Source organism: Dermacentor silvarum, chromosome 3 (assembly GCF_013339745.2).
Source record: "Dermacentor silvarum isolate Dsil-2018 chromosome 3, BIME_Dsil_1.4, whole genome shotgun sequence".
Classification (NCBI taxonomy): Eukaryota; Metazoa; Arthropoda; class Arachnida; order Ixodida; family Ixodidae; genus Dermacentor; species Dermacentor silvarum.
Window position 1 is genome coordinate 108,351,509 of NC_051156.1, and position 22,085 is coordinate 108,373,593.

Sequence of the window (22,085 nt, forward strand, 5' to 3'; positions counted from 1 at the left end):
GAGTAGGCGGATTTTAAGTGGAAATGTGTTGCGTAGGTTTAACGTTTCTGGCTTATTTAGAAGGGTTACCAATAATTGATTGAATCCTCATATTTTATTTATTTGTACGTTTTCATGCATAATATAATAGAACGGGTCGCCTGGCGTCCTCACTGAACTAAAGGAGGCAGCTTCGTTTTATCTGGTGACTGTAAGGACAAGTTAATTGGTGATGTGTAGGATCATTGATGTATTCTACAGCATTAATGAGAGGGTAGCAGTCGTCGTAATAAAGCTGAATATGAAGTAAAGAATGAAGGCTGTACAAGCCTACCGCCCAACCTCCAGTCACGATGATGAAGAAATAGGACAGTTTTATGAAGATCTTGAATTGGCAATGAGGAAGGTGCAAACTCAGTATACTGTAGTCATGGGCAACTTCAATGCAAAAGTGGGGAAAAAGCAGGCTGGCGAGCAAGCAATTGGCAACTACGGCATCGATTCCAGGAACACTAGAGGAGAGATGTTGGTAGAATTCGCGGAAAGGAATAGGCTCCGAATTATGAATACCTTCTTCCGGAAGCGCAGCAACAGGAAGTGGACTTGGAAGAGCCCTAATGAAAAAAACAAGGAATGAAATAGATTTCACACTCTCTGCCGATCCCAGCATAGTGCAGGACGTAGAAGTTTTAGGCAGGGTAAAGTGCAGTGACCATAGGTTTCACTAAGCTATGGTCTAAGATTTCTCTCAATTTGAAGAGAGAAAGAATAAAGCTAGTCATGAAGAAACAGGCCAACCTAGACGCGGTAAGGGTAAGAGCAGACCAATTCAGGCTGGTGCTCACAAACAAATATGCAGCTTTAGTACAAGAATATAAAGACAACATAGAGGTAATGAATGAAACCGTAACTAGGTTGATCTCAGAAGCAGCAATTGAAGTGGGAGGTAAGGCACCAAGGGCACCACTAGGTGAGCTCTCCCAAGTAACAAAGGACCTAATAAAGAAACGGCAAAACATGAAAATGTCAAACTCGAGAGATCAGATAGAATTCGCTGAACTGTCGAAACTGATCATCAAGAAGAAATCAATGAATATCCGAAATTACAACGTGGAAAAGATTGAAGAAGCAGTAAAATATGGACGCAGCATGAAATCAGTTAGAGCAAAACTAGGCATAGGACAATGCAAAATGTGTGCACTGAAAGATAAGCAGGCTGATATTATCAGCAATTTCAATGACATAGTAATGACTAGCGATGACTAGCGATGGAGTTAGAAGGGCCTTGAAAGACATGACCAGGGGGAAAGCTGCTGGAGAAGATGGAATAACAGTAGATTTAATGAAAGACGGAGGAGATATCATGCTTGAAAAGCTTGCGGCCCTTTATACGCAATGCCTCACAACTTCAAGTGTGCCAGAGAGCTGGAAGAACGCCAACATTATACTTATCCATAAGAAGGGAGACGTTAAAGAATTGAAGAATTACAGACCCATTAGCTTGGCTTTTGTATTGTATAAAATATTCACCAAGATAATTTCCAATAGAATGGGGGCAACACTTGACTTCAGCCAACCAAGAGAACAGGCTGGCTTCAGGAAGGGATATTCTACAATCTATCATATCCATGTCATCAACCAGGTAATAGAGAAATCTCTGGAGTACGATCAACCTTTCTATATGGCTTTCATGGATTAAGCATTTGATTCAGGAGAGATACCAGCAGTCACAGAGTCATTACGTAACCAAGGAGTACAGGATGCATACGTGAATATATTGGCAAATTTCTACAAGGATTGCACAGCAACTTTGGTTCTCCACAAGAAAACCAGAAAGTTACCCATCAAGAAAGTGGTCAGGCAAGGAGACACAATCTCTTCAATGCTATTCACTGCACTATTCACTTCAATGCTATTCAATGAGGGGAGGGGTTTCTCAGGACTCCAATAAAGTTATTTCCTCCTCCACTGAAGTATATTGCACTCTATGTAGAGCGTATATTCTAACCAGCATTTTATTGTATGCTGGGTTCCGGGCCATAGAGGCATTGAGAGTAATGTGCTAGCAGACCAAATGGCCACATCGGCTACATCGCACGCTATTAATCCTACAGCTGCTGTTCCTGCAACAGATTTGAAACTTTTCTTGCGAAAGAAATTTCGAAGCTACTGGCAACGCTAGTGGGGCGCCGAAACAAATAAGCTCCAATTGATTAAGCCACAGTTAAGTTTCTGGCCCTCTGCAAAGAAAAGGCAACGAACTGATATCCTACTCTGTCGCCTCAGAATAGGACACAAATATGGCACCCAGTTTTTTGCTGAGTGGCAATCAAACACCAACCTGTGGTAGATATGGTGAGAGGCTGACCGTCCTCCACGTCCCCTGGAGTGTCGGGAAACCGAAACAAAGAAACATTTTACTCTCGCATGCCGCTATCATATCTCTCTACATCCCATGATGTTTATTGGTGAAGAGCCGCCTTTTAACACCAAAGCTGTCCTAGGCTTCTTGAACGATGTTGTCTTGTATGTTAAAAGTCCAATAAGTTCGTAGCGCATGCTCTCTCCAGAGGCTGCCGCTGTGATATTTTTTTATAGCACATGCCTCCAGGCCCTTGTGTTTCAAGGGCTCAGTTTAGGCAGTAGTGCTTCGTACCAATTTTAGCATCCAACATATTTGACATATTGGTACATTTATTCGCAATGCATATTTAATGTTCATACCACATGCCAGTAGTCATTGTCATAATCTTATTACATGTAGATTTCACCCACTTTACAGCCACTATTTTAGGCCCCCTTACAGCCACTTCATATTCACCAATCGTAATTCATCGTTCCAATTCGAACTAATAGCCTGGCGCTCCTTGGCCATACTTGGCCCTTGCGCCTCAAAACACTATATTCATCAAGTTTACGAGACCCACCGCAGTGTCATAGTCGCCTCTGCATTCTGTTGGAGATCAGGATGCCGCGGGTTCGATGTCCGGCCGCGGCAACCTCATTCCTTTGTTGGCGGGATGCAACGACGAGCGCACAGCGTGCTTTGAACTCAAGGCACACAACACTAAGTGGTGAAAATTACATGAGAACCTTTCACTGCGACATCTATCATATACTTAGAAGGGTTGCGATACTAAAATTTCGGTCACTTTCCTGGTTTTTCTTTTATTTAGGAGGCTCCAATTCATTTTTAAATATACAGACGCACATCAAAGGGGGGGGGGGGGGGGCTCTTTTCATTTTCCTCTTAGATGTACGATAGTTAGGTGTTGGGATTGATGGTCCCGAAAAATAGTTAGTGACTGCCACACTATTTGAAAGCCTTTGGTTGTATCAAATACACCCCCGAATGTCCGAGAAAAAAAACCCCACAGGGGCAACCCAGCTCAGTTTTTTTAATCACGTTTCTGAAATAGATTATCAGTAGTCGACCTTAGCGACAGCTCAACTGCTGAATCGGAAATATTTTTCTGCAGGCATTAGTATTGTAAAGAAGTGAGCTTGGCTGCAGGCGCTCGCAAGGCGGGCGCTGGAAAAGACGACGGAGGATAGAACAGCCGGCCCATTAAACGGGTGCTCAAAATCAGTGTTAGGAATTGGCTGCCAAACTCTTCATTTTGATTGGTCGCCTTCACCCCTTTTGTACGTTGTTGGTTGTATGTTCCATTTCATCCAGTGTGGCCAATCCCCCTCGTGGGTACGAGCCATGTTTTGCGGCAACACCAACAGCAAACGGGTGCGTTGTCTCCTTTTTTCCTTTACAATGGCGCAGTCTACAATGAACCTGCCTTAAGGTGTTCCAGCCTTAAGTGTTCCTCGCACGGTTCTTCGGCGTGCCGGGTCCCAGGAACGCCGTTCACGCTTCCTCAGGTATGGAGCCCGCCACCCTACCACCGTCGCAAGTACCCGCTGCATCGTCCGGGGACGGCGTCCAAGCCTCCTCGGCGGCTCTAGGACAGGGATGTACAGATGCCCCCGTCGAGCTGTCACAACAGCTCCAGGTTATGACGACTGCTTTCGCGTCCGTCAGCGGTTGCGTTCTGCCTGGGAACGCCGTCCACGCTTCCCTGCAGCCGGCTTTCATGGAAAATACCAGCGTTCCGCGGCTATCAAGACGACGTCATCCTTTGGCTTGCCTATCAACTATCAATGCCTTGGGTGATCGTCATGCTTGGCCAGAACAAAAAAAAAGATGTCTGGTTACGACAAAACGACTTTGCGGTGCCGCCAAGGCAATGGGAAAACTACGAAGGCATCAAGCGAAGGCATCCGCCGCGGGACTTGGTGCTGGCCTGCATGGAGCGCAGCTCTGATAGCTGCTTTCGGCCCGCTTCCATATGCCTGCGGTGAGTCCGATCAGCGCAGTTCTGCGCACGGCGCTCCGGAGAGCTAACGCTCCGATCCTGCGGCAGGTGTGCCCAGCAACTCCTCGAAAGGGAGGGCCGCCGGCGGCCCCGCCATAGACACCGGCTTACCGGGTGTCGCCGTCGGCTCTGCCGGGGACGGTGGGGGGCGCATGGCGACCACCGCTCCTGCTTCGACATGGCAGTCTGCGCCGGCCGATTTTCTGCGACTGCGGCCCCGCGCGGCTCGGGGGCAGCGCCACTTCGCCGCTGAGGCTGCACCCGACGGGTTTTTGGCCGACAGGCTCGCGGGCTGCCGCGCTGTGGACCCCGGTTGCGAGCTGCTTTTCCCGCCGCGGGACTCGGACTCTGCTTCGGCATCCGGCACCACACCATCGCTCCCGCAGGGGCGTCTGCGTAAGCAGGCGTTTGTTGTGTTGCGACACCACGGACCTGAGCACATGAGGGTTGGACCATGTCACGTTTAACCTTGCGTGGCTTAGCCGTGTCCGGGGAAACGGGGATCCTGGGGGTTGAGCCAATGCTGAGCGCCTGGACCTTTATGGCCCCTCGGCGGAGGCAACAAACCCCTTTGGCCTCGGCTTCACGTAGACGGCACCTCCGGACTGACCCACCCGGGGAAATCGGTAGTTGCCTTTTCCTGCACTTCTCTCCAATCTTCGGCTTTCTCTATTACTTTCAATCTTTCCTGTCCTCTCCTCGCTTCCTCTTAATTCAATTTTTCCATGCAGCAAGGGTTAACCTGGTGTATGTTATCCAACCTTGGGTATTCTATATTAGGTTATAGCAGCTACGTACAGCTGGCGTCTGCGTTTCCTTCGGGTCTCGCAGCGTCCCCATGTTGGGCTCGGTGCTGGGGGGCTGGCCTAGCTACCGAAATCAAATCAGTCCTTTATGGCTAAGATTGTCATTCCCCCCACTTCATGATCGTTCTCTTTTTAAAGGGGACGCACCGAAGAAACTTTTCAACTGTTCAGCCAGCGCAAAGAAACCTTCCCCCGCTTCCATGTGATACATAGTCAAGATCCTGAAAAGAGATAAGAACCATTTCACCTTTCACTGTGGCCAAATGTCTCACCGACACACTAGGTGCTGGCTACAAAGTGACAAAAATGAGCAGTGGCGACCTTATTCTGGAGGTTCGCGACACTCAACAGCACGGTAAACTCTTCAATCTGGTAGCATTCCGTAATGTGCCAATCACTGTTAGCCCGCATCGATCAATGAACACAAGTAAAGGAGTTATCTCTGATGAAGATCTCTTAAGCCTAAGTGAGGAAGAGCTCCTGGAGGGCTGGAAGGAACACAACGTGATTCAAGTGCAAAGGATAAAGATCAAGCGGGACAATCAGGATATTCCAACTAAACATCTGATCCTCACCTTTGCATCGAGTGAGCTACCAGAAACCCTAGAAACAGGATATACCAGAATTCCAGTTAGACCTTACATCCCAAATCCCCGCAGATGTTTCAAATGTCAACAATATGGCCATGGTTCGCCAAACTGCCGAGGTCGACTGACCTGTGCGAAATGTGGCGAACATGAACACGCATCCGACAACTGCAGTGGCACACTCCACTGTGCCAACTGTGACGGTGGAAAAAAGAAAAAAGACAATCACACTGAAAATCAAGGAGAACATCTCATTCCAGGAAGCGCGGAAACGTTTCTTTTTTCCATACATCAGGGTATGCTGAAGCAGCGCGCAAGGGGGCAAGTCGCAGCTGACTCCGGCATCGGCCCGGCCCACAAAGAGTGTGGCCGCGGCGGTGCCACCAGCCCCCCAGGCGACAGCAGCCAGCGCTGCTGCGCCATCTCTTAAGGAAGGCCCATCGACCTCTGGTTTGGTGGCCTCCAAGGCCCTGCTTTTTGAGGCAAGGCGTACCCTGAAAACACTCCGCTCGAATGAGCGGAAGTCCAGCTGCTCCCAGGAGTCGATGGACACAACTACAAGCCAGCCGGCGCACTCAGCGCCTCGTGAGCGGCGCGAATCTCGCGACCGCTCCAAGAAAGACAAACCACGGATTACGGGGCCTGCAAAGGCTCCGTAAGCCACTTGACTCCTCTTGACACACAGCACAAGAACACAAACAATATGGATACACAAATATTACACTGGAACGTGAGAGGCCTTATGCACAACCTCGATGACGTTAAAGAACTTCTACAGAAAATACAATCCAAAGGTGCCGTGTGTTCAGGAGATACATTTAAAGCCAACACAAACAAATTTCCTACGGCAATATGCCATCTTCCGCAAAGATCGTGATAATGCTGGCGGCGTTGCAATAATTGTTGACAAGTCAGTAGCTTGTCGGCATTTAGTCCTCCAGACACCTCTCGAGGCAGTATCAGCTCGAGCAATTATTTTCAGCAAACTGGTTACTGTCTGCTCCATTTACATACCACCTGATTACCACCTTAGCAAGACAGAACTCCACAGCCTAATGAATCAGCTCCCTGAACCCTACGTTGTCGTTGGCGATTTCAATGCGCACAACACTCTGTGGGGAGGCTCCCGGTGTGACTCGAGGCGCCGACTAATATAAAACTTTCTAGTGACGTCCGGTGCTTGCCTGTTCATTAAGAAAGAGCCAACATACCACAACCTACATTACAATTCATATTCCTCAATAGATTTGTAAGGAAGTAATAATGAAACGGTCTGTTTAGTCCGCCATTTTAATGAACTTCTTCTTCCTCTGTGCCGCCAGCCCCAGTCTCGGTCGTCTTCTTCCTTATCTTCAGGGAGGTTCCGCTTCAGGCTCTCCACACCCTCCACGGCTTTGATTGTCTCCCCTCCTGGGGTAATACGGAATCACATTTCCAATGGCACTGGATTCAAGCTTCTCCCCTGGTGCTTCGTAATAAATGGCCTTCAGAACGCCTTGTTGTTTTACCGGTTTGGTCACCATGTAGGGGCCGATGAATGGCGACTTCGAGCCGTCCAGTCCTTTGCGTACAAGGACTAAGTGTCCTGGTTCGATGTCTGGAATTTTAGACCCATGTTTACTGTCGTAACATTTTTTCATTGATAGCTTGTTCTGCTGCTGTTGGTCTTTTGTCTTGGCACGTTCTTGTAGAAATATCTTGCCTGCTATTCCCAGACGATGATCCGCGGGTAGCCATGGGCTGGTCCCACAGGCAGCAAAATGGGGTGTGCAACCAAGGCCAGCCATATAGGAGCGGTTGTGATGCTGGACAGCAGCTTCCAGAGCGCATTTCCAGCCGCCAGGAAAATTTGGATAAAGGGTAATGTATGTCTTCAAATCACGAATTAATCGCTCAGCCAGAGCGTTACCCTCAGGATGGTATGGCGTAGTGAACCGTAGGGTGATCCCCCTTTCCTCTGCCCAAGCTCTTAGCCTTTGGCTTCTGAATGCCGGACCGTTGTCGCTGACAATGACTTTAGTATTCTTAAACATTTCCCGTTGCATAAGGGAAATGACAGCGTTGGAGTCTTCGTTCCCTGGTTTCGCCGCTGCCATCCGTGTACATTGGTCCATAGCAACCAGAAAAGCTTGCGTCTTACGCACTCCTTCCCCTTTCTTTTTAAGCTCGGCAAAGTCGAGGTGCACAACTTCAAATGGCACATTGGAGTACACAGGTATGGTCATTTCTTTTCCTTTAGGCCTATATTTTGCTTTTCGCACTTGGCAATCATGGCAAGTCTTTACATATTCATGTACGTCATTTTCATATTTCTCCACGTGAAACGTTGCTGTACCTTCATATATGTTCTCCAAAAACCGTCGTGCCCTCCCGAGTCGGGACTGTCGTGATAAAGCTTCAAAATCTTCTGGCGATCTGTTTCTGGTACCTCGAACTTTCCATCCTTCAACACAATATCTTCGGTGTCTTCCCAAATACTTGCTACATGCAGAGTTTTAATTATTTCAGTCTCCGGAATATGCAATCTTGATAAAGCGTCCGCGTCGGGGAGCTTCTTTCCAGGACGATGAACCACGTCGAACGCGAACTGCTGGATTTCGCTGACCCAACGAGCAATCCTTCCCTTCGGTTGAGTAATGTTGAGCAAATAAGTCAAAGCTTGGTTGTCCGTAAACAAGTTAAAGTATTGACCTTCGAGGTAAGTGCGAAAATACCGCAATGCCATGACGACGGCCAATGCCTCTTTTTCGTGGTGTTGTAGTTTATTTCCGATTTGCTGAAGGTGTATGAGTAATATCCAATTACATTCAGCTGGCGTCCCGGTGGTTTACTGGCATCTCGTTGATAGAGGACTGCGCCGGTTCCATATAGGGATGCGTCAGTACACAACTCAAAAGGTTTCTTGAAGTCTGGGAGTACTCGGACAGGATCCGACGATATTGTTTTCACTAGTTCTTGATAAATGTCTTCGCATTCTTTGCTCCAAATGAACGGTGTGTCTTTTTGGGTTAATGCTGTCAAACACCTTGTTTTTGTGGCAAAGTCCTTAATGAAGGCCCTAAAATGTCCAGCTAGGCCAAGGAAAACCCTCAAAGAGTGTAAGTCATGAGGTTTCGTCAAAGTTTTAATCCTCTGCACTGACTCTTCCTTCGTACTCTTTGTATGACCGTCAAATATCCTTCCTAGAAAAATCACTGATGTCTTGAAAAACTCACTCTTTTTAAAATTGATCTTCAGCTTTGCTTTTGCCAAAGCATTCAGAACTTGTGATAAATGCAGCTCGTGTTCGTCTTTTGTTCGAGAGTAGACAATAATGTCGTCGACATACACATTGCAGCATTTGCCAGTCAGAGGTTCCAACACAGTGTTCATCATTTTCTGGAACCATGCCCCTGAATTTTTCCAGCCAAATGGGATCCTATTATATTCATAGATATTAAATGGGGTCACAAAAGCTGTGTATTTCTTGTACTCTTCCTGGAGTGGTATCTGCCAATACCCTTTACAAAGGTCAATTCTTGAGAACCAGTGACAGCCCCCGGTTTCATTAATAATGTCATCAATGCGTGGCATAGGAAACGGAAACAGGTCTGTTTGCTTATTAATCAAACGATAATCTGTACAAAGCCTGAATGTTCCATCTTCCTTTGGCACTATTGTAATGGGGGAAGCATAGGCCGAAGTTGACGGTCTGATAATTCCCACTGCAAGCATCTGCTGCAGTTCCTTCTTCAGCCACATCTTTTTCTCGTGTGATAGACTGTAAGGTTTCTTACGGACAACATTTGTCTCTCGTAGGGCAAATGGTACTTCAATAAACGACGTTGCAGGAGGGTAAGGCCCAATGCATACCAGTTCTGGGTAAGTACTGGGAACATCCTCTGACGCTTTTCACAACTCGGAGACTTCCACTTGTTCCGCTGCTATCTTCATCTCGCTCGTGATCGATAGTCAGTTCGTCCTTTCAAGAGATGTTTAGCCTCAAAAGCTTCATATCCGGCCTTGACAATAGGAACATGAATTCGACGTCGTTCATTACTATTGCGTCAATAGGCATAGTAACACCTTTAAATTCAATTGGAATTGTTGCCCAGTCCTCTAGGAGCCTGGACTTTCCATCATAACTGCCACCTGAATAAGCTTGTCTTTGCGGACTTGACTTTTCTCCACCAAACTTGAGTTTATCAAGCTCACGGACGCGCCTGTATCCACAAGAACATCTACTTCCTTTCTATTTACTATCATTCTCGCACGGAGAATGTTGTTCTTCATCAGATATACAGTCGCATATTTTTCAGGAACTGCGGGTCTCTGAGATGCACCATGGTTCTGTATATTCGGCGGTTCCACACTCGGACGTTTAGGCCTATGTAGTTCATTTGGTGGAGTTATGCGATAGCTGTTTGGCTGTCTGATGGCGAGGTTTCCACGCTGACTACCGCATGATGTGGTTTCTACAATGTCTTTTAGACAGCAAAGGATATCTTCTGCAGTCTTGACCTGTCGGGCCTGTAGTTGTGTTCGACACTCTCTACTCATACCAAGCAACATAAGAGGTACGACTGATGTTTCTGGTAAACTGGGATCGTCGAGTTGAAGTAGTCTCCTTTTTTCAAAATAATAGTCACGGAGACTGCCACTAGTGCGCTTATACGTTATTGCCTTATCCCACTGCTGGACTACATTTACAGCAAAGCAGGACAGCAGGCTCTTCTTCCATTCACTCCACTTCTCGCGAACCTGTTCCACAATCCGAATGTCGTACCACTTCCTTGCAGTACCATATAGAAAGAAGCGTAGGTTAAATATCTTGTCGTCGTCAGTCACCCACTGGTTCTGCACACAAGCGTACTCATAAAAGTCGAGCCACGAAGTTGGAACTGCTGATGTGCCACCGAACATGTCTGGTTTTACGGTGTCACCTCGCTGATAATTCTTGCGCTGCATCGCTTGTGCCATAGCAGACATCAATTGTGTCTGGGTTTCTAACTGTTCGCGTTGAGTCTGGATGAGCTGCGAAATTACTGCGGTGAAGTCTGGTTGACGATCTATAGCACCTTTTAGGTGAGCTGGTTGGAAGAACTTAATGTACTCTTCCATCTTGACAAAAATCTTCACGGTACCTTGCTCAAGAAGTCCGGCCACAGTTGTACACGACTTGGTCGCGACCCAAGCAAGGAACTCCGTTGAGCAGGCTCCAGGTTCCAAGCTGACTGGCTCTTCACCGTCGATCTGGTAGCTCTGGACGTATCCGCGTCCATCATGGTGTCGGCCGGTTCCAATCTGGACCCACATCAGCTTCAGGTTGTAACGGCTGCGCCAAAAATGTAAGGAAGTAATAATGAAACGGTCTGTTTAGGCCGCCATTTTAATGAACTTCTTCGTCCTCTGTGCCGCCAGCCCCAGTCTCGGTCGTCTTCTTCCTTATCTTCAGGGAGGTTCCGCTTCAGGCTCTCCACAAGATTTAGCTATTGGCTCTCCGACTCTTTTTCTCCACCTGCAGTGGAGTGTCATAAACAATCTTTTTGGAAGTGACCACTTCCCTGTGACATTAAACTTGGCAAAACAACAAAACGGTCCTCCGCATCCTTCTAGATGGAAACTACCAGCAGCAGATTGGTTGTGTTTTAAAGAGTCAACATACATATCGTCAGACTTTACTGCTATTGTATTTTACTGCTTTTGTTGTAGACGCAGCAGAGAAATGCATTCCTCAGACAAAGGGCAGCTCATCTAAAAGATGGGTTCCCTGCTGGAACGACGACTGTAAGGAGGCGCGAAAGAAGCAAGGAAAGCATGGAGCATATAGCGCCGATTTCCAACTGCTGAAAATCTCGTCGAGTTCAGGCACATCAAGTCACAGGGAAGGCGTACGCGTAGACAGGCAAATCGGGAAAGCTGGGAGAGGTTTCTCTGAAGCATAAACTCTTACACGCAGGAAGCGAAAGTCTGGAATGGCTTGAAAAGACTTAATGGCCAGCAAACCCAGTCATTACCCCTGGTCGATTACCAAGGGAATACATTGAAAGACCAAGCTGATGCTCTTGGCAAGCACTTATTTATTTATTTATTTATTCAAAATACCCCCAAAGGCCCTCATTATGAGAGTATTACATGGGGGGGTCACAGGCACCGGTCATAAATTATACATCACATTAAAGAACAAGACAATATAACAAAAATTATAATAGAGTGATACAAAGGTAATATACAAAATGAGTCACAATTACTTCAGAGAAAACATTAGTACATATTAGGAGAACAGAAGGCAACTGCAATGAAAAGCAATACAGTAACAAACATCGAAAACACTGTAAAAGTCCCAAGATAATAATAATAAGATTAGTTGACAAGTTGTGAGCGAATTAAATCTTGAAACTTAGTCAAGTCAGGTTCCGTGGCAATGTCTGATGGTAAGGCGTTCCACTCAGTTATTGTGCGCCGTAAGAATGAATATGCATAATAGAATGACTGGCAGTTAATGCGTTTGACTTTGTATTGATGGTCACGACGTGGAAAGATAACTTCTGGTGACTGAAAGAAATCATCATGAAGTGATGGATGATAAGCTTATGGAAAAGTGATAGGCGAGAAATTTTACGGCGAAGTGCTAAGGTGTCCAATTCAGCTTTATTCTTTAACTGAAGTGACGCTGGTGTAACGTGAATAATCTGAAAAAAAAATGAAACGCGCAGCACGGTTTTGCAAGGCTTCGATGTTACTGATGATATAAGTTTGTTCGGGATCCCAAATGGCAGACGCGTATTCTAGTTTAGGACGGATTAATGTTGTGTACGCTAGTTTTTTCTTTTTAAAATGCATTGGGGCTTCTTTTAAGTTACGTTTAATAGTCCGAGATTACGGTTAGAAGAGGCAAGCGTAAGATTAATATGATTATTCCATGACAAGTTTGACTAAAGATTGACCCCGCAGGGGCGTCTGCGCAAGCAGGTGTTTGGTGAGTTGCGTCACCACGTACCCGAGCACAGAGGGTTGGACCTTCCCACGCTTAACCGTGCGTGGCTTAGCCGTGTCCGGGGAAAAGGGGATCCTGGGGGTTGAGCCAATGCTGAGTGCTTGGACCTTTATGGCCCCTCGGCGGAGGCAACACACCCTTTTGGCCTTGGCTTCACGTAGACGGCACCCCCGGGATGACCCACCCGGGGGAAATCGGTAGTTGCCTCTTCCTGTCCCCCTCTCCAATCTGCGTCTTTCCCTCTTTCTTTCAAATTTTCCTGTCTTCTCCTCTCTTCTATTTACTTCCGACTTTCCAGGCAGCGAGGGTTAACCTTGTGTGGTACAACCAACCTTGGCTGTACATATTTGGTTATAGCGGGAACGTACAGTTGGCGTCTGCATGACTTGCTTCCCATATGTCCTGCGGCGTCCCTTTGTTGGGCTCCATGGTGGGCGGCTGGCGTTTCTGCCGAAATTTAGATATACCTATGGATCGTGCTTTCCCCAAACTCCCTGATCGCCCCCAGAAACGGGGGCGCACCGAAGATGTCTTCAAGTTTTTTGGCCACCAAATAGAGAATTTCCCGCGCTACCATGTAGTACACAGTGAAAGACCAGAGAAGACTGTGAGGATTATCTCACCGTTCCTCGTTTCCAAATGTATGACAGAAGAGGCCCAGGCTACAAAGCAACTAAGTTGGCCAGCGGTGACCTCCTCTTGGAGCTCCGCGACAAAAAACAGTATGAAAAGCTGCCTAAACTAGTCTCTTTCGGACAAATCCCAGTTACGGTCACCCCTCACCGTACCATGAACACCATCCGTGGTGTAATCTCAGACGATGACATGATGGAGCTCACTGAGGAAGAACTTTTGGAAGGACTCAAAGAACAGAACGTGGTTAACGTAAAGCGAATTAAGATGAGGCGCGATGGAAAAGAAATTCAAACAAAACATGTTATTCTTACCTTTGGTTCTAGTGTGCTACCCGAGACCATTGAGGCCGGGTATGTCAAGATCCGTGTCAGGCCATACGTGCCTAACCCGCTCCGATGTTTTAAGTGCCAGCGATTCGGGCACAGTTCACAGAACTGCCGAGGCCGTCAGACTTGTGCAAAATGCAGTGCCACTGAACACCTTTCTGAAGCATGTCAAAACACTCTCCACTGCGTGAACTGTGATGGGGAGCACGCCGCATATTCACGGTCCTGCCCATCCTGGAAGAAGAAAAGGAAATCGTCACAATCAAAGTCAAAGAAAATATTTCGTTCAAAGAGGCACGCAGGCGGGTGTCATACCTGCCAAAGAACACCTTTGCCGAAGTGGCGCGTCAGGGGGCAGCGTCGCAACGGCTTCCGGCGGCTGTCCGGCCCACACACAGTGAGCCGGCAGTGACGCCATCCGCCCCCTCGGCGGCTGCAGCTAGCGCTGCTTCGCCAACTCACAAGAAGGGGCCATCGACCTCCGGGCTGGTGGCCTCCAGGGCCTCGTCCCTCGAGGCGAGGCCTTCTCGTCAAACCAACCGCTCGCAAGAGCGCGTGTCCAGCGCCTCACAAGAGGCGATGGACACAACAACCGGACAGACGGCGCCACCAGCGCCTCAGGAGCGGCGAGAATCTCGCGATCGCTCCAAAAAAGAAAAAGCCCGCATCACAGGGCCCGACAAGGGCTATGTAGCTTAAGTTCGTCTCCTATACACACAGCACAAAAAACACTTTCAACATGAATACACAAATAATACAGTGGAACGTCAGAGGACTCCTGCACAACCTCGATGACGTCAAAGAAATCCTACACAAGTTTAATCCGAAGGTGCTGTGTGTTCAGGAGACACACCTTAAATCTACACAATGCAACTTTCTCCGGCAATACGCCATCTTTCGCAAAGACCGCGATGACACCTTCGTGTCATCCGGCGGTGTTGCTATCGTAGTTGACAGAGGTGTTGCCTGTCGAGAACTGAAACTGCGTACGCCCCTAGAGGCAGTTGCTGTCCGAGGGGTATTGTTTGACAGGCTAGTCACTGTTAGCTCTATATACATCCCTCCTAATTATCATCTTAATAAAACTGAATTTCAGAACTACATAGATCAACTTCCGGCACCATACATAGTTGTCGTAGATTTAAACGCACATAACACATTGTGGGGAGACTCTCGTTGCGATGCGAGAGGACGCCTGATTGAAAACTTTCTCTTTTCTTCAGGAGCATGTTTACTTAATAAGACAGAGCCAACTTACTACAGCATGGCGCACAACACATACTCCTCCATAGATTTAAGTATCGTGTCGAGTACACTGATTCCGTACCTGGAGTGGTCAGTTGTGAAGAACCCTTTTGGGAGCGACCACTTCCCAATCACGTTAAAACTGACAAAACAATATCTATGTTCCCCACACATTTCCCGATGGAAGGTTGACTCGGCTAACTGGGAACGTTTCCAAGAACAAACGTATTTAAGCAGGGATGATATTGACTCTTTAAATATAGACGATGCTGTAGCATATATAACCGGCTTTATAATTGAGACTGCCACAACATGCATCCGTCAAACTAACGGACTGGCTAATAAACGTCGTATCCCGTGGTGGAACGAAGAATGCAAGGAAGCACGGAAAAATCAAAACAAAGCTTGGGGACGACTTCGCGACTCTCCAACCGCCGAAAACTTGATTAGTTTCAAACAAATAAAGTCCCAGGCTAGAAGAACACGTCGACGTGCTAAAAGGGAGATGTTAGTTAGTTATGTGAGGTTTTGTGGCGCAAAAGCAACTAAGGCTATGATGCGCCATGCACAGGTTGAAAATATATAATTTGATAAAAGCGCTTCAAGCAACAAAGATCATTTGCTTTAAAATTTGTTTAAGAACCCTGTTTCATCTAAAAAATTTAAAACATCGTCTAGAGATACAAGTGCATTTTCAGCTAGGATCAGGGATGGATGAAGTGGTGTTAGTGTTTTGTAAAGTTCATAAAAATATTTCTGTCTTTTTTCCTCCAACGCCGGACATGTTATTAAAATGTGATTCACAGTTAGGGATTCTTGGCAGTGATCACAAACCGTTTGTTGTTCATTTTTCAATAAAAAGTTATGTGTGAGATGTGTGTGCTAAAAGGGAGAGTTGGGAGAAGTACATCTCCAGTATAAATTCTTACACGGATGAGACGAAAGTGTGGAATCGAGTAAATAAATTAAAAGGCCGGTAGGTACACCCACTCCCCTTAGTAAGTACTCAAGGAGAGAGCCTGGAAGATCAGGCTGGTTGTCTGGGCGAACACTTTCAATATATCTCCAGTGCGTCCCACTACACACAAGCATTTCTGAGAGTTAAAGAACGCGAAGAGCGACAGGCCCTAAAACGTAAAGGTTCATCGAGTGAGGCCTACAACTATCCATTTACTTTAACTGAACTCAAAGCATCCCTCGCTTGCTGCAATAACTCGGCGCCAGGCGGTGATCGTGTCATGTATGAAACGATTAAGTACCTGAATCCTGAAGCGCTGAAAACACTCCTGTATCTTTTCAATGTCATGTGGGCGCATGGATATATCCCGTCCTCGTGGAAGGAAGCTATAGTCATTCCCGTGCTTAAACAAGGCAAAGACCCGTCCCTAGCCAGCAGCTACAGGCCAATAGCGCTAACAAGCTGTCCGTGCAAACTATTTGAAAAAATGATCTGTTTCCTTGAAAATAACAAATTACTAGACCCCTTACAATGTGGTTTCAGGGAAGGTATGTCCCCAACAGACCACCTTGTTCGCATTGAGTCTTATATCAGAGACGCTTTTATACATAAGCAGTTCTGTCTTTCAGTGTTCCTCGACCTAGAAAAAGCTTATGACACGACATGGCGCTACGGCATTCTCCGAGATCTCTCTGCGATGGGTGTCCGTGGCAACATGTTAAACACAATTGAAAGTTACCTATCGAATCGCACATTCCGCGTAAGAGTGGGTAACGCTCTTTCTAAGTCATTCACCCAAGAGACCGGTGTGCCACAAGGGGGCGTGCTTAGTTGCACACTATTTATTGTAAAAATGAGTTCCCTGCACACAGTCATCCCACGCACTATGTTTTATTCTGTTTATGTCGATGATGTGCAGATAGCCTTCAAGTCATGCAATATTGCCATCTGCGAACGACAAGTGCAGCTGGGAATAAACAGATTGTCCCAATGGGCAGATGAGAACGGTTTTAAAGTAAACGCCCAGAAGAGCACTTGCGTACTCTTTACAAACAAGAGAGGCATAACGCCTGTCCCCAGTATAGAAATCAAAGGAGATGCGCTCTCTGTGAGCAGCGAGCATAAGTTTCTAGGCATTATTTTAGATTCGAAGCTTACACTTATTCCTCATATTAAGTATCTGAGGGCCAAATGCCTGAAGACAATGAACCTTTTAAAGCTTCTGTCGCATACGACTTGGGGTAGTGATCGAAAGTGTCTGCTTAACCTCTATAAAAGTCTTGTCCGCTCACGCCTCGATTACGGAGCTATAGTGTATAATTACGCAACGCCAAGTGCATTAAAAATACTAGACCCCGTTCACCATCTGGGTATCTGCCTTGCGACCGGTGCTCTCAGGACAAGTCCAATCCAGAGCCTCTACGTAGATTCAAATCAGTGGTCACTTCATTTGCAGCGGTCATACAGCAGTTTTACATATTTTCTGAAAGTACAAGCAAACATTGAACATCCCTCTTATTGAACTATAAATGACGTGACCGCTGCCACACTCTTCCATAATCGACCTGCAGCGAGAAAGCCGTTCTCTTTGCGTGTGAGGAATCTTAGTGAGGAAATGGGTGTTCCGCTGCTTGAACAATGTCCTATGGCTCCAGCGAAACTGTTGCCGCCGTGGCACTGGCAACTCATAGAGTGTGACACATCGTTCGTAGAGGTCACTAAACACGCGCCACAGGCACACATTAAAATGCATTTCTTAGAACTCCAATCTAAATACTTGTGTACACAGTTTTACACAGATGCTTCCAAGTCACATGCCGGAGTATCTTATGCAGCCGTCGGCCCATCCTTTTCGGAATCCGGTGTACTCCACCCGGAAACGAGTATCTTTACGGCTGAGGCCTATGCACTATTGTCGGCTGTGAATCATATAAGGGCATCAAAACTTCAAAAAGCTATTATATTTACAGACTCCCTAAGCGTGGTGAAAGCTCTGATGTCACTCTGCAAAAACAAAAATCCTGTACTTACTGAGCTCCATTCCAGTTTATGCAGAGCGTATATATCTAACCAGCATGTGACTATATGCTGGGTGCCTGGCCATAGAGGCATTGAGGGTAATGTGCTTGTAGACCAGTTGGCCACATCAACTACATCGCAAGCTATTAATCCTGCGGCTACTATTCCTCCCGCAGATCTGAAGCCTTTTCTGCGAAGGAAACTGCGCGACCACTGGCAGCGCTTGTGGGACACTGAAACAAATAATAAGCTTCACTTATTTAGCCACAGTTAGGTTTCTGGTCACCCGCAACGAAAACACGACGAACTGATGTCCTGTTCTGTCGTCTAAGAATAGGACACACATACGGTACTCACAATTTTCTGTTGAATGGAAATGATCCTCCAACCTGTGGTAGATGTAGTGAGAGGCTGGCCGTCCTCCATGTCCTCGTGGAGTGCCGGGAAGCCGAAACAGAAAGAAAGAAATATTTTCCACAAGCGTACCGATATCATGTCCCGCTTCACCCCATTATGTTTCTTGGCGAAGAACCGATTTTTAATGCCAAAGCAGTCGTCGATTTTTTGAACGATGTGGTCCTGCATGTTATTTGCCCAACTAGTTCGTAGCACATCCTCTCTCCAGAGGATGCCGCTGTGATAGTCTTTTATAGCACATGCCTCCAGGCCCTTGTGGTTCAAGGGCTCTGTTTAGGCAGTAGTGCTTCTTGCCAATTACTGCATCTTAAATATTTTAAATATCGTGTCATTACCTCTCAATGCATTCTTCATTTCATAGTACACCTCATGTCATTGCCATGATTTTAGTACATGTATATTTTACGCACTTTACAGCGATTATTTTTAGGCCCTTTTACAGCCACGCTTCATCTACTTCTCAGAATTCATCGCTCCACTGCACACTCACAAACACTGGCATGGCGCTCTTTGGATATAACTGGCCCTTGCGCCATAAAACACCACACATCATCACTAAAGATTGATGCCAAGGTACTTGTAAGTTGTGGCGAGTTCCACAGCATTGTTATCAAGAGAGTAGGTATATAGTAGGGTGAATGTTAAGCTGTGAAAGTGTAAGTAACAACCTATGGTGTGGAACACGATCAAATGCCTTGGAAAAATCTAAAAATATTGCGTCAACTTGAAACCCAGCGTCTATCAGTGCATGTATGTCGTTAATAAATCCAGCTAGTTGGGTTTCGCATGAGTAGCCCTTGCGAAAACCGTGCTGATACTTGAAAATAATGTTATGGTCTTCAAGGAAGTTGATGAGTTGAGTGTGTATTATATGGTCGAGTAATTTACAAATCGTACTGGTTAAGGAGATGGGACGATAATTGAGCGGACAAGCACGATCACCTGATTTGAAAATGGGTACTATTTTAGCTATGCGCCAGTCATTAGGAATACAGCCTGTTGATGGTGACTGGGAAAATAGAGCGGTTAACATAGGACAAATACTATGCGATGTATTCTTTAAAATTTTATTATTGAAGCCTAGATGGTCGGCGCTAGATGACGTTTTAAGATTGCTTAGTAGAGCTAGAACACCAGACTCACTGATGACTATCTCGTGCATTGTGATTCCTACTAACGCCTTTAAAGTTGGCAATGAGTTAACGTTTTCATGAGTGAAAATTGTTACAAATGTATCATTAAGAAGTTGAGCACAGTCTGAATCGGGGATAGGAACTCCATGAGAATCAGTAAGACTGATGTCAGTGCGAGTTACAGGATTTACAACACGCCAAAAGCGACGAGTATTATTTTTTAGCATGGATGGTAAATCATGAGAAAAAAATGTTCTGGCGAGTAGATTTTAGCAATGCCTTATAAGCCTTTTCGCACGCTTTGTGTTTGTCATGGGCACTCGCGAGACCAGTCTGTTTTGCCTGCCTGTACAGTCTCTTTTTGTTATTAAGCCGCCGAAGCTTGTTGGTAAACCAAGGAGAACTATTTTTGCAGGAAATGACTAACATAGGAATGAACGTGTCAATGAGAGAACTGAGGTTGGCTTTAAAGAGGGCCCAGTTCTGTTCAATGGAGCGTGCATGGAAATCATGCAGAAATTGATCTGAAAATGTTGTTAATTCATTGTTAATTGCGTCGAAATTGACTTTACTGTAACATCTTAATTTCTTTTTGGTAATTGTTCTTTTGCTCACACAAAACTTAATGCACCCAGTTATAACATCATGATCTGCGATGCCTTCTTCATGAGTTATGTTGGAAAATATATCAGGATTGTTAGTTAAAACTAGGTCTAGTATATTGGCAGAAGTTTCAGTGGATCGTGTAGGCTGACTGATAAGTTGGGTTAATGAAAATTCAAGACAAGTGCTCAGAAAAGAATGTGCGGCCGCATCCGTGGCCGATACCGAGAGTGACGACCAATTGATATTCGGAAAATTGAAATCGCCAAAAATGATAATTGCTGACCTCGGAAAAAGCGCGAACACCTCGCTCAGCACCCGATGATACTCATCGGAAAACGCGCCAGACATGTCGGGTGGACGGTAAAAAACGCCAATGATCACAGTGAATGCAGTACCCTTCAAGGAAATCCAAGTACATTCAAGAAAAGAATCGATAATGATGGGTGCGGCAATGAATTCTTCCTTTATCGCGATGAGCACACCGCCACCTCTACGCTGTTGTCTATCACATCGAAAAAACTTGAAAGTGGATTCACTCGTAAAGATGCTGTTATCGTGGATGGTGTCGTTAAGCCAGGTCTCGGTAAGTAACACTAAAGACGCCTGGGATGAATCGATGAGCGATGAGAGTGCAATACCATTAGCGACAACACTTCTAGCATTGGTGTATAAAAAGGAAAATTTTTTGTCAGTGCGACAATGCAATTTTACGGGTAAGCTGGTAGATGAACCTGAGCCTAAGGAAACGAAGGAGGAACATCATTTATCCCTGCGCCGAGAAACAAGAACAGCCTGGCCTTCATTGGTGTTCCACTCGTAAACGTCATTGTTCAAATGCAGTTTGTTGAAAACAAGACGTACTCGATCCCCGTCTTTCTTCATAGTTCGCGAGAACTGGAGAAGCTTTCGTCGCTTTTCGCGAACTGTTTCCGAGTAATCTCGCGAGATGCTCAGGCTGGTGTTTTTCAACTTAAAGCCGCGGCTCAGAACCAGTTCGACTTCCTTCTCATTGAAGAATTTGGCTATGATAGGCCGCTTCTTCTCCGACGAAAAGCGGCCCACACGATGTGCTCTCGAAATTGACTGTCACGGTAAGCCCAAGTTTTTCGGTACAGAAATTATTTACGAGTCGTTCTGACTCTTCCCAAGTTTAAGACTTCGCCGAATCTGTTATACCATAAAAGAGAACGTTAGACCGCCTAGAGCGATTTTCCAGGTCGTCAATTTTTTCTTGTACACCTACGAGACCGTTGTCACTGCACGCGATGGACTGAGCACTAGGGGCTGCAGCAAATTTCTGCTCTAGATCAAGGACACGCTTTGTCAGTTTTTCTAAATCATTCTTTATCTCTAAGTGACTTTGAAGCACCTTGTTAACCGATTCTTGAAGTACTGAATTGCTAGCTTCAACACGCAAGATAGAGCCAGCCACAAGGTCTAGCTTTTCCTCTTGAGCCTTGGTCATGGGTCCCGGGTTAAGCTCGACATCGCCCCCCAGAACAAGCAAGCACATCAGATACAATACAGAAGCGCGAACACTTTTCAAAACATGAGGTGGCCACGACACCGCTAAGAGACAGACATCATCGTCACGATAGGAATAAGCATCATAGTAGCTAACCTGTACAAACATCAGCGGTGAGCGTAGGATCACAGTGACGGTGCCGAGGCCCAGGGTGGTGTCGGAATGCGCGCACTTTTGTACTGCCCGCTCAGCTGACTCGGTCCCACGTTGCCAGACGGAAAAACACTACGGCATCCAGAAGTGGCGGAGCATCGACGAGAGGCGAACTGGCCAAAAACGGCATTGATAGGCCGCAGTCCGTTCACTTCGAGCGTGTATCCACTTCGAGTACACTCTTAGGATACTCCGAGGCATTCTTAAAACACAAACATATAGCAGAACTCAACGTAATAAACCGAAGATGTAGACATGACGAACCTTATAACCTCCCCTTCTGTATCGCCGAGCTGAAAGCCTCCCTGACTGCTTGCCGCAGATCTGCACCCGGACCTGACAAAATCATGAA